Source organism: Amborella trichopoda, chromosome 12 (genome assembly GCF_054954075.1).
Source record: "Amborella trichopoda isolate Santa Cruz 75 chromosome 12, AtrichopodaSantaCruz75HAP2 v2.0, whole genome shotgun sequence".
NCBI classification, from domain to species: domain Eukaryota; kingdom Viridiplantae; phylum Streptophyta; class Magnoliopsida; order Amborellales; family Amborellaceae; genus Amborella; species Amborella trichopoda.
This window is the reverse complement of record NC_142347.1, coordinates 32,422,041-32,427,888: the sequence shown is the minus strand read 5'-3', so window position 1 is coordinate 32,427,888 and position 5,848 is coordinate 32,422,041.

The following is a 5,848-nucleotide window of genomic DNA, read 5'->3' as shown; positions in this document are numbered from 1 at the left end:
TATTGAAAATATTCTTATGGAAAATATGAGATGTATTATGCAATTTATGGTATACACTATATCTTTAATGGATTTAATTTATTTAAATATATTGATGGGAGAATGGTTTAAGGAAAGGGGGATAATGCTTCATGCACCTTCCATAATGTTGATGGCCAATCTAGATAATGGATTGCTCAAATCTCTCACCCCATAAGTTACGTTGATCAACGGTCCATATTCAATCTCAAGAAAGAGGCAAACTATGAGAAACCCTAGACCTAAATTTCACTATAAATAGGGGTGTTGTCCCCCCATCTCTACACACCTCTCTCTCTCCCATAAACTCTCTCTCTCTCTTCCCTAGAGGCCACGCCCTTCTCTCTACTCTTTGATTTTCTCTCTCTACTCTCTCTCCTAAAAAGACTCTAGGGGGCTCGCTCCAACATAGAGATTCTCTCTCTCTCATGATCTAATGTAAGGGTTGGAAAAATTAGGATTTGAGCCTAATTCCTTTAGAGTTAGGGTTTTGTAGAGATTTATAGGTGGTTACCTAGTTTGATCGAAATTAGCTTTTTCGGTTCGAGATTGAAGCTAGACTACTGCTCCCGCGCCGTTGGATGTGGTGACTCGGTGTGGGGTGTAAAAGGACCGGTTGAGGAAATCTCTTGCATCTTTTCTTTAAATATTTTGTTCTTTTATTTTATATTCTCAAGCATATTATTAGGTTATATGAATGACATCAAGAAGTCGAGATTTATTTTATTGATATGTTATTTATTTTTGAAATTTCTATTGTTTGTAATATGACCACCTATGAGTGATCTTGTTGGCAAAATTATCAGAGGTGATTATTATTTAAAAAAAAAAAAAAAATTATATTTCCAAGGCAAAAGATTACATAGGTCTTTCTTTTATTGGTATCAGAGCTAGTTTTACTTGATTGCCACTAGGATTCTTTTCTTATTTTTGTTTGAGAACAGAAATATAATGGCTGCTCGTACCTTCATCTCTGAGATCCTGAAAGCCGAAAGGTTTGATGGGATCAACTTCGCTTCATGAAAAAAAAAAATCAAATTTGCGCTCTATGAAGGAAACTTGCATGAGGTACTCTTTGAGGACCGACCTAATGGTCCAACTGACGACTCATCTCAAATAATCAAAGATGAGTACGCCAACAGGAAGAGGATGAACTTGAGATGCAAGCACATTCTTTTATGTACCATGACTGAGTCGTATGCTTCTGAGTACGAGTCAATCTATACTGTAAGTCAGATTTTTGATTAACTCAAAAGTGAGTGCTGAACCCTCTCTCATGAAGCAAACTATGGCTATGAGAAGGTACAATGATTTAAAAATGGTAGAAGGTACCAAGTTTGCTGATCATGTGCACTTGTTTCGTGCACCAGTCAGAGATTTGGAAGATATAAGCATGTCACCCAATGAATCTATGCAAGTGATTTATTCAATGAATTCTCTTCTTATTTCATGGGAGACTCTCATGTCTTCCATCTCTGCTAGAGGAAAGGCACCAAAATTGGAGGAACTCATCACGACCATCAAATCTGAAGAAGAAAGGAGGAATTCAAGGCAAACCCAATGGATACTGTGCATATGGTAAAATAGCAACCATCTTTTAAATTAAAGAAACGAAAGGGAAGAAATACTTTTGAGAAGAAAAGATATTTCAAAAGAAGAGATTTTGGAACTAAGGGAGCAAAGAGAAAGACTCGAACTTGTTATTTTTGCAATAAGGTGGGCCACATAGGTAATAGTTATATGTTCAACAAATCTAGTAGAACTAACAAGGAATTGGCATGTGTGGTTTTCGAGTTCAAGCTAGCTGACCGCAAGGAAGTTTCTTGGTGTCTTGACTCGGGGGCTACGGCCCATGTCAAAAACACCAAGTAAGGTTGCCGTTCTTTCACTCCTATGGGGCCAGGACAGCAGGATATTTATATGGGAGGGAATCAGAAGACTGATGTACTTGAAGTTCGAGATTTTGAGTTAAATATAAAGAGTGGGAGTACCTTGATCCTAAAACAAGGACTTTATGCTCTTGATATGAGGGAGTGCTTGGTTTCTATTCCTAAGATATCTATGGCTGGATTCATAACCATTTTCACTTGGGAGAAAGTGGTGGTCAAGAAGGGGAAAGATGTGATCATGACTTAACTTGTAGAAGGGCTATTTATTATTGAAATAAAAGAGAATGATGCTTATGACTCAACGCTACTGAGTTAGATGCTACCCTTTGGCATATGAGGTTAGGAAACATCATTATCAAATGAATGGAAATAATAAAAAGGAACGGGATTCTTCATAATTATAAGGGAGATTTATCGAAATTATGCGAGTTTTGTGTCCAAGGAAAGCTAATAAGGAAAAATATCACCAAGGCAAAAAGAGCTACTAGCGTATTGGAAATCATTCATAGTGGCATATGTGGACCAATGAATGTGACCACCAAAAGTGGAAAAAGATATTTTATCTCTTTTATAGATGACTACGCGTGATATGGCCATGTGTACCTTATTCATGCAAAATCAGAAGCCCTAGAAAAATTCAAAGAATATAAGGCCCAAGTAGAGAATCAATCCAACCTGAAAATTAAAGTCCTTAGAACCGATAGAGTGGGGGAATATTCATTTGACCTTTTCAAAGAATTGTGTATTGGAAATGGGATCATCCATAAGTACATCATGCCTTATACTCTTCAACAAAATGGTGTGGCTGAGAGAAGGAATATGACCTTAGTGGAAATTGTAAGGAGTATGATGGGGCATGTAAATCTCTCATTGCAGTTTTGAGGAGAAGCCGTATTAACAGTATGCTACATCCTTAACAGAATTCCCATAAAAGCTACCCCACTTACTCCTCACGAAATTTTCACAAGTCGTGCTCCCTTTTTTGAACACTTGAAAGTTTGGAGTTGCTTCGCCCATGTCCTTATCCCACATCAAAATAGAACCAAATTGAAACCCAAAACTGTCAAATCCATTTTCATTGGTTACCCAGATCACGGTAAGGGGTATCGATTCTACAAATTTGAAAATGGTACGATTATTGAAAGCCACGATACTCACTTCTTTGAGGAAGAGTTCCTTGAAGCAAGGGTGAGTAGAAAATAAGCCAATTTTTATTAGGAGGCCAAAAACTAGGATGTAGTTCGAGACTCTGAACCTGAAACTTCTAAACCAACCCAACCTGTTTGTGACCTCCCTTAAGAAAGTGAACCTTTACCTGAACCAAGACGAAGTAACCGAGTCAGTAAACCACCTCATTACCAAGAACATTTGTCTACCTTGGAGAACATTTTGATAAGGTTGGGGAAGATCCAGATTCAAAACCTAGAACTCACCGTGAGGCCTTGACCTATACTGAAAGGGAATACTGGGTAGAAGCCATTGCAGATGAATATGCTTCCATTAACCAAAACCATGTATGAGAATTAGTACCCCTACTTGAAAAACATAAGGCCATTGATTGTAAGTGAATTTTTTAAGAAAAATTTGAACTCTGAAGGGAAAATAGAAAATTATAAAGCTAGGTTGGTTGCAAAGGGTTTCCCCCTGAAAGATGGGATAGATTATGAGGAAAAATTTTCCCCTGCTACCAAATTTCCATCCATTCGAAACCTTAACGCTAAAACAACCTATTTTGATTTTGAGGTTCATCAAATGGATGTTAAAGCTGCCCTCCTAAATGGGGATTTAGACGAAGAAATTTGCATGACCCAATCTGAGGGATTTGAAGAGAAAGGGGAATAGAACCTTATATGCAAACATAATAAATCGGTTTATAGCCTGAAACAAGCATCACGACAGTGGTACATAAAGTTCCAAGAGACCCTTGCTCTTGCAGGTTTCTCTACAAATAATGAGGATAATTGTATATATATCTAAAGGTTAGTGGGAGTGATGTGGTCTTTATATCGTTATATGTGGATGATATGCTAATTGTTAGTAGCTCAATTCTCCTAGTAGTAGCGGCAAACAAATTCCTTTCACAACTCTTCGATATAAGGATCTTGGAATAAGCTTCATATGAGTTGGACTTCAAGATAATAAGAAACAAGAGAGACAAGACTATCCAACTTTCCCATGCAACCTACTGTAAGAGGATACTGGAAAAGTTTGATATGAGTATGTGTAAGCCTATGTCAACCACAATTGACAAAAAGACAAAGCTTAGTAATAAAATGTATCCTGTCGAAGACATGGATATAAGAGCCATGCAGAGAGTGCCCTACAAGAGCGCAGTTGGGTCCCTTATGTACGTCATGACGGAAACAAGGCCTGACTTATCCTTCGTCGTGAGTCTGGTGAGCCGTTTCCAAAGCAATCATGGAGAGGAGCATTAGAAAGCAGTAAAAAGAATTCTCATATATTTAAAGGGGGCCATGAACTATGCGCTCACATATAAGGGAGGAGCTGAAATGGCAATCGAGGGATATTCAGATGCAAGCTATCTCACCGATCTAGATGATGCGATGTTTACATCTGGGTATGTGTTTATGCTTGGAGGGGGTGCAGTTTCTTGGAAGTCAAAGAAACAAGATATTGTGGTTTTGTCCACTATAGAATCTGAGTATGTGGCATGCTGTCTAGCAGCCAAGGAGGCTGTGTAGATTAAGATGTATCTTAATCAACTTAATTTCCATCCTGTACATTGTGAGCCGGTGCGGATTTTTTGCGACAACACGGCGGCATTTTGTGTCTCTAAGGAGCCTCGATTTCACAAGAATTCCAAGCATATCAAGCCATACTTCTATCACCTGAGACATGAGGTGAGATTGAAAGAGATCGAGATCAGCTATAACATATCTATAGATTTGATGATTTCAGACCCCTTGACTAAATGAGTTTTCCCTAATATTTGTGTAAGACATGTGAGAGAGATGGGGATGAGAGAAAGCGAGGAAGAGAGAATGCAAGGCCTCAAAGGCCAAGTGGGAGATGTTGAGTTTATATGGCCTTTAAAGGCCTTATGAGTGTGTAATGAAAAATATTTATTATAGTAGAACAAAACTCAGTGGGAGTGTGGTCCCTCGAAGACCATACTAAGAAAATGGTATTTGCGGATACCGAACTGTGCTTGACAATCTGGGCCGTTCGGATGGAAAACCCAAGGTACCTGGGCATAAAAAAAAACCGAGAAGGCATTTTGGGTTAGCCCTTGATGAGGTCGGAGCTTATGCATAGATGAGGGAGCCAAGGGACCGTGTGACCCTTGTGAGTGACGGTAGGCTTACAGAGATCGGAGCCAAAACCTCATCCTTGTCCCATCACACGGCATGCATATAGGTAGATCATTTGCGAAAGTTAGATATCCACATTTGGGTGAAGCATATGTTTGTGAAAGAGATACCCCTATAGAGCTGTGATCGCATCAGGACGTGGTGACCTTGACTGTCTCTAGGGGAGTACCTGTAATCCACAGACTGCGATTGCGACTACTTGATTCATCGACCAGACTTTGGTGACCCGCTAATGAGCCCTGTCTTGAACTGGGGGTCTTGAGAAACACTGGGATGGTTCAATAAGGCAAGTGTGGTATGGTGCCCACAGCTGAAGGTGGAGTATCCCGTGATCGTTGATTGAATTCCTTAACCATGTGGATCCACTTCCCATCATATTAATATATATTGGTTCATTTTATTACTAAATTATTTTAGATTTATTATTTGAATTTTTATAAGTCAATTGATATTTTATTTCTTATTTTTGGACTATAAAAATGAAATTATTAATTTACAAAGTTATAATGTTTTAAAATTTATTTAGTTTAATTTTAAAATACTTATTAGAAAATACAAAGGGGCCCATTGTGCACATGGGCCAACCGTGTGGGGATTAGGTGGGGCCCC